This window comes from Rhinatrema bivittatum, chromosome 1 (assembly GCF_901001135.1).
Source record: "Rhinatrema bivittatum chromosome 1, aRhiBiv1.1, whole genome shotgun sequence".
Lineage (NCBI taxonomy): Eukaryota > Metazoa > Chordata > Amphibia > Gymnophiona > Rhinatrematidae > Rhinatrema > Rhinatrema bivittatum.
Genome location: NC_042615.1, coordinates 2,494,581 through 2,502,614, shown reverse-complemented (window position 1 = coordinate 2,502,614; position 8,034 = coordinate 2,494,581).

The window sequence follows — 8,034 nt, the reverse complement described above, 5'->3', positions numbered from 1 at the left end:
TCTTTCACTCATCCACAAAGCCTTATACAATCCTGAAATGAACTGGTTTAATGAATTCTTCCGTCTACATCAGTCTAATAAGCCTACCAGACTCGCACATCTCGCAACCATGCCTATCCCTTCTCCTAAACACTACAAACTTTCTTCCACGAGAGCCCATGCACTATCGATAGCCGGGCCGACCCTCTGGAATACAATGCCAGTCGAATTACGGCAAGAGGAATGCCTCAAATCTTTCAAGCGGAAGCTTAAGACCTGGCTCTTTTCTAAAGCATACACCTAATTTTTCACACTACCTCCCGATTACCTCCTGATTGTCTCCACTCTCATTTCCACTTTCCCCCCTCCACTCTCCCTTTCTCCCCTCCCCTTTTTCTTTCTCCCCGCTCCTCCCTCTCTCTCCTCTCTCCTCCTCCTCTTCCTCTCTTCCTAGCCTGCCTAAATTTCACACTTCATAGTTTTTCCATTGTACATATGTATATAATTGCAAACTTTGTTTATAATTTAATGCAAACTCCCCCATGATATCTCCCCCCCTCTTTTAAATGCCTTTGTTGAGATCACGTGATGTGCTGAGCTGTGAGGACGTGCGGACCTCCGGCTCTCAGGCTCACCCCGCTCATCGCGGTCCATCGTAGCGCGTCAACCACTTAAAACATTTATTTTAGCAAACTCCGGTTTTAAGTGCATGTCCTCGATTCGCACCTGGTGCAAGACGTCGCCGGCCATGACCTCCAAGAGTGGTTGGAGAGAGAAAGAAAAACAGCGGGCCCCGGAACCCAAAATGGCGGACGCCGGCGCGGGTGAGTCGGCCCCCGATCCCCCTTCGAATCTTACCCTCATGGACATCAAAGCCGCCATCAAAGAGGCGCTGGATGAGAAATGGTCTCAGCTCCATGAAGAATTGGGGGAAGTCCGGGACTCCATTGCTGCCCTGCAACCGCGTCTTGCTCAGATGGAGTCTCGTGTCTCGGGGGTTGAAGATGACGCGACTGTAATGGCGGGCAAGGTAGACTCTCATGTAAAATTAATCGCCGCGCTCTCTCAGAAGGTGGAGGACCTTGAGAACAGGGCCCGTAGAGACAACCTTAGATTCATGGGCTTCTCGGAGGAGATAGCTGAAAACACCCTATGTGCGCTCCTTGAAACCTGGCTCCCGGAGGCCCTGGAGCTGCCACAGCTCGGTGGGAAATTGGTGGTGGAGAGGGCCCATCGTTTGGGTGCTCGGCCAGCCACTCAGGGGCGCCCCCGCCTGATCATTGCCAAGATCTTAAATTCGGCGCACAAAGCCGAGATTTGGCGGGCTTCCCGCAGGAAAACTGCATTAACTTATCAGGGCCAAGTTATTCGGATCTTTCAAGACTACTCATCTGCGGTTTCGGAGGCCCGGCGGCGCTTTTCTCCACTCTGCACTAATCTCCATAACCGGGGAGTCAAGTTCTCCCTCTTGTATCCGGCCCGTCTCCGAGTGTGGCATGCCGACGTCCCCCACCTGTTCGAGTCACCGGACCAAGCTCAGCGCTTCATTGACACCATCTCCTGAGCGAGCCCCACGCGGGCCTTGTGGCGTTCTACCATGCTTCGGGGGGAGCGGCTGCGACAAGTTAATGCCCAACATCGCGGGGTTTTTTTTAAATTTATTTTTACTATTGTTCTATTCCCTATTTTGCCTTTTGCCTGACTGGTGAGTGTGGGTCCCTAACTTGCCCTTGGGCTGCTTGACGTTTTTTTTTGGGGGAACATTTGGAGTGCTCAGGATTACTGACTACAGCTTCTGGAAGGGGAATAAGGACGTACAGTGCGTATTGTGCCTAACCAGCCGGTTCCTAGCACTGTTATCGCATGCTCTTCCCTGGACCGGGGTAAATTAAACCCGAGTTGGTATACTTTTTGGATTTTTGGCTACTCCGCTTACATGTTATCTTGCCCACCCAGTCTAGTCTGCTAGTGAGCCCTTGCAATTAAGGGTTTTTTTTTTTTCTTTTTTCTTTTTTTGCCTCTTACAATTTTGTTTGGCCCTAGCGCCTAAATTGCCCTAGTGCGAGACCTTTTATGCCCTGGCTGGGCCTGTAGTCCCTGTGCTCTTTTTTTACATTATTGGTTATTGGAGTGCTTACGAGGGGCCCCATCTGTTAATTTGGTCCTTGGGTACTCCTGTAGGGGATGGCCACAGGCGGAAGGGTTTGGTTGATGCACTGTTAATAGTTCATGTTTGTTACTGCTATTGTAAGTTCTTGATATTGCCTTACATTTGGGGTGGACCTGTTCACGTCTTGACGGATCTCTTTGCCTTCTTAATGAAGGCCTGGTTTGTGGAATGGAGGGGGGAAGGGTTTCGCACACTGCTTGGGTTGGGGGGTAGGGGAGGGGGAAGGGTGGGGGAGGGGATGGGGTTCGGGCTCGTGGGGGAAGGGGGGTTTGGTGGGTGGGGTGCGGGGGGGACTTGTGTGAGTTGTGGGGATTTTGTGTAGTGGAGAGGGTTTCCCAAACCGCTGTAGTCACCGAGGACACACTAGTAGCCTTTTTTTTCTCCTCGGCCTTGGGGGATCAGAATCTGAAGGGAGGGGCCTGGGCTGGGCAGGCCTGCTCTCGGTTTTTCTGGCCTCATTGTGCGGTTCCACATGCTTTAGAACTAAGTCATGAGTAATGCTATGAAGTTGATCTCTTGGAACGTATGTGGCCTGCACTCCCCTATTAAACGCACGAAAGTCCTCTCACTGTTAAAACGCCAGTCGGCGGCGGTGGCTTTCTTACAGGAGACCCATCTCTCGGATGGCGAACATGTGAAGCTTTGTAGAACATGGGTGGGAGAGGTGCGGTATGCTTCCGCTTCCTCTAAGTCCGCGGGGGTGGCTATCCTTTTTCACAAACAACTCCCTATTAATGTTACTAAGGAAATTAAGGATCCTCAGGGGCGCTACCTGATCTTGGTCACTGAACTGTTTCATCAAGTTGTGGTTTTTTTCAATGTTTACGCACCAAATACGTATGCTCCCAGTTTTTACCGTACTTTGTTTACACATCTTTTGCCTTATTTATCTGATATGCTAGTTGTCGGGGGAGACTTTAACACTGTCCGTGATTCTCACTTAGATGCTTCCACATGTCGGGGTTGGGATGCAGGAGCGGGGCGGGGTCCCAACATGTTGGAATCCCAGTTACAGTTGCTCGATGTCTGGAGGACGCTGCATCCCATGGAGCGCGACTTCACGCATCTTTCTAGGGCACATGCCTCATTTGCTAGGCTTGATTACTTCCTAGTGAGTACACATGCCTTCCACCGGGTTTTAGCAGCGGGCATTGAGAGCATAGCCGTCTCGGACCACGCCCCGGTGTGGGTGGAGGTTCGGCTTGTGGCCCCCTCCACTTCGCCACGTCATTGGCGCTACCCTTATTACTTGGCACAAGACGAGAAGTTTAAGGCCTTTCTTACATAAAAATGGGCAGACTTTGTGGTTAACAATCAAACCCACGTCTCTCAACCCATTTTATTTTGGAACACCGCCAAAGCGGTCTTGCGCGGCGAAATTATCTCGTACACTGCGCAGCGCCGGAAAATCCTGGATCGCCGCATCCTAGAGCTGAGCTCCCAAGCTCGGGTAGCCAGGGTCCATCTCATTCAGTCTAAGTCCGTGTCCGCCCGGGCGGCTTATCTGGTTAAGCAACATGCTCTCAATGCTCTGCTACATCAAAGGGCACAGAAAAGTTACCAGTATTACCAATTTAAACTCTACCAGTTTAGTAACAGAGCTGGTAAACTGATGTCTAATCTTAAGTCCACGCGGGCTTGCCGCCATATCCCGGCCCTACGCACTTCCTCGGGGACAGTGGTTCATGATACCCCCTCTATTTTAACGAATTTCAGGGCCTTTTACTCCTCGCTTTACACGTCTGAGGGGTGGAATCAGATTGCTTGTCAGCGCTTTTGTGCAGGATTATCGCTCCCACACTTGACACCGGCAGACCGAGATAGGCTTAATGCCCCAATCTCCTCGACGGAAGTATTGGCTGCCATCCATGGCTCTAAGAATTTCAAGGCACCGGGACCCGATGGCTTCACCTCGGAATTTTTCAAACTTTTAAAAGAGTCGGTGTCCCAACCCCTAGCGTCGGCATTCACGGAATTAATCTCCCGGGGTTCCTTTCCTGCCCATGATAATTTGGCACATATTATCTTAATACCAAAACCTGGAAAGGACCATCTGCAGACCGAGTCCTACCGTCCCATATCTTTACTTAATTATGATCACAAACTACTGGCGAAGATTCTGGCGGACAGACTAGCGACCTGCCTGCCATATTTAGTTGGTGAATCCCAGGCTGGCTTTGTCCGCAAACGGTATGCCTTGTCCAATATTCGCAAGATTTTAGCCGCAATGTCCATCGGCCGGAGATTGTCACTCCCCTATCTTGCGATTAGTTTTGACGCTGAAAAAGCGTTCGATCGGGTGGAATGGCGCTACTTATTTTATGTGTTACACCGTATGGGATTTGAGGGTTTTTTTCTACAAGCCCTACAACTTCTTTATACTGACCCTAGGGCGCGCATAGTGGCCAATGGTTCCCAGTCGGAGGAATTCGCTGTACAACGCGGTACGCGACAGGGTTGCCCCCTCTCCCCTCTCCTTTTTCTGTTGCAGTTGGAGCCCTTATTGAGCGCGATTGCTGCTGCCCCGGAGATTCGCGGTCTTCGAATGGACTCTGAGATTTTTAAATCCGTGGCTTTTGCGGATGACTTGCTACTTTTTATTACCCACCCTCGTTCGTCTTTGCCTGCACTCTTACGTCTCCTTGGAACGTTTGGAACCTTTTCTGGTTTCCGATTAAATGAGGCTAAGTCGTCCGCGTTGGCGTATCCGGCTACATTGCCGGCAGACTGGGGGGATTCCTTTCCCTTACAATGGGCGGGAGATACACTTCGTTATCTGGGGGTTTATTTGCCCTCGGATCCTGAACTAGTCTACCAAGCTAACGTTCCCGGGATGCTCAAACACACTCAAGCCACTCTCTCTGCTTGGAAAACCCTCCCCCTTTCCCTGGCGGGACGGGTGGCCCTATTCAAAATGACCCTGCTCCCTAAATGGCTCTATTTGTTACAGAACTTACCATTGTTATTGAAACGCAAGGACCTAGACCGGGTGGAGGGGGAAATGCGTAAATTTTTGTGGAGAGGAGGGAAATCAAGATTGCCTCTCCGATGGCTTCAAAACTCTTGGGGGGGGGGGGGGGGGGGGAGGACTGGGGGTGCCTAACCTGTCCCTCTATAACCTAGCCTGTAACATGCGGCTCCTCCGTAACTGGTTGAAGGGTTCCTCGCATTATGCCCCACTTTCGATTGATCGGACGTTACTCTACCCGTGGGCGCCTTCTTATATCTTGCAGGCTCATGCGGGTCGGCTCCCTTCGTGCCTTTTGCATTCCTCCCTCATCCAGCCGCTACGGCAATCTTGGCGGCGCCTTACTAAATCCCTGCATATCCCTCCTACTTGTGCATATTTTTTACCGATTAGGGGGAATGCGGACTTTCAGCCTGGTACCCAATCTGGTGCGTTTCGGGTCTGGGAGGCGAGGGGGGTGATATATTTAGGTCACCTGTGGAATTCGGAGGGGGAGTTGCTGCGGTTTACCGATTTTCAAACTCTTTATGGTCTCCGTCCCACTCACACGTTTCCATATTTACAAGTTCATCACTACCTCCGGTCCCTGCCCCCGGCAACTAAGGATATTGCTATGTTTAAGGCCCTGGATGTGATGTTTCAGTTTACAGTTGATAAGGCCCTTACTATTTCCCATTATTATAGACTTCTACAGCAGGATGCCCAGGTTGATGTATGTGCTTCCTTGGTGGATCGATGGCATAAAGATGGTGAGTTTCAACTCACCGGTTTTCTTTTGCGTGTCTGCTTTCGGCGCATAGCCCGGATCTCTACCAATATATACTATAGGGAGATGCAATATAAGTTCTTGACCCGAGCCTACATATCACCTCAGAGGGCACATCAATTGTCAATTGCCCTCACGCCCTTTTGTATATGCTGTTCGGGAATCGTGGGTAGTTTGTCTCACGTTTTTTGGACCTGCCCCGCGATCCACAGATTTTGGCGTAAGATTGCGGACTATTTAACCGCCTTGCTTGATGTGGTATTGCCCTTCTCCCCACTGTGGTTTTTATTTGGTTGCATCTCCCCGCTTCGAGTTAGAGATCCTGGCTCGCGCCTTTTGTTTCAGAAAGCGAGTTTGGTGGGGAAGAAGACGATCCTTTTGGTCTGGCGGTCTCCGGAGGCGCCCTCCTTTTGGACTTGGCGAAATCAACTACATGCGATGATGACCATGGAAAGTATGGCGGCACGAGGTTCTCCCCATCGACGACGACGCTTCGCATCCATCTGGGGTCCTTATCTGCAATCATTACCCCATCGTGCGAGGAGTATGGTGCTGAATGATTGACCATTCTCTGCTCACTGACTGTCTGATCCCTCTAGCGGACTGCACCTGGGTTTCCTACACGATTCCTCATTATTGTATCTGTTATTGGGGGGGGGGGGGGGAGGGTTTGGTTCTCTGTAGGGGTACCAGTGATTGCATGTTGGGTTTGTTGCTCAGGAGAGAGATCTGACTACACTCTCTCTTGCGATGTTATTTTTCTATATCAAAACCTAATAACATTGTTTAAACATAAATGCCTTTGTTAACATGTTTTTATTTGTTCAATGTAAAGCGCCATGTCTGGCGCCTATTTGCATTACAATGTGAACCGATATGATATCCTGGATGAATGTCGGTATATAAAAATTTTAAATAAATAAATAATGTATCACAATCTGCTTGTGATTTAACTATTCTGAATAATTTTGTATCATCCACAAATTTGATAAATTCACTCGTTGTTCTCCTTTCCAGATCATTTATAAATATACTAGCCATTAAGCCCGTAACAACGGGCTCCATTAACATTTTTTTTCAGTCCATTTCCTTACCTCTCATTCTTCCCTCCCTCCCCTCATTCTCCCCCTCCCGTCTCCCTCCCCCCTCCCTCTCTCCCCTCACTCTTCCCCCTCCCCTCCCTCTCTCAGCTCATTCACAACCCCTTCGGATGGTGCAGACGGAAGATCTCTGGGGCAGGTTCCTCCCTTGCATGCGCCGCCGCTACTGCTCCTCGCTGTGCCATTTTTGTTACAGGCAAGCTCTGATTGACGTGCTGCACGCGCAGTAGAGTTGCTCTCTACTGCGCATTTGCGGCACATCGGTCAAGCTTCATTTATCTAGTAGATTGTACAGACACAACTTTCAGGAAAATTTGTCAGGATACAAAGAAAAACCCAGAAGCAACTTCCCTTGCATTACAGGCTTCTCTGAAACAAAGTGGTTTGGGTGTTTCAGCATGCACAAGAAATACTTGAATAAAAATGGGCTCCATGCTAAAGATGCCAGAAAAAAGCCATCGCTGCACCCATGCCACAAAACAGCTGCTTACAAGATGCCAAACAGCACCTAGAGAAGTCTCAAAATTTCTAGAACAAAATAATTTAATTTTATGGTCACAATACTATGTTTAGAGAGGAGTCAACAAGGCCTGGGAAGAGCACACCATCCTTACGGTGAAGCCTGGAGGTGGATGGCTGCTGTTTTGAGAGCCCTCAGAGAACTGCAGTAATCAAAGCCTGAGCATTACAGATTGAAATCGTCAGGTGCTAATAATGGCTTTAAATGTTTCAGCAGCTGTAGTTTGAAATATCCCAAACATGTCACATTTTTTTCTATACGTGCGAGTCTAATCCTCCCAGATCTCTAACTTTGGTTGATATTTTAATTGAGTGATTAAATTGAACCTTTAAATTATCAGGTCCATCCTTCGTTCTAGATCGCATGATGATTTCAGATTTTGACACCTTTAAGAGTAGTTGGTTAAACAGCATCCATTTTTCAATGGCTTTCAAATAGATTTACAAATATTCCATGGTAGCCAACAAGAGAGCCACTGCTGGGAGTGAGAAAGTAGATGTCATCAGCATAAATCTACAACTTCAAGCCTAG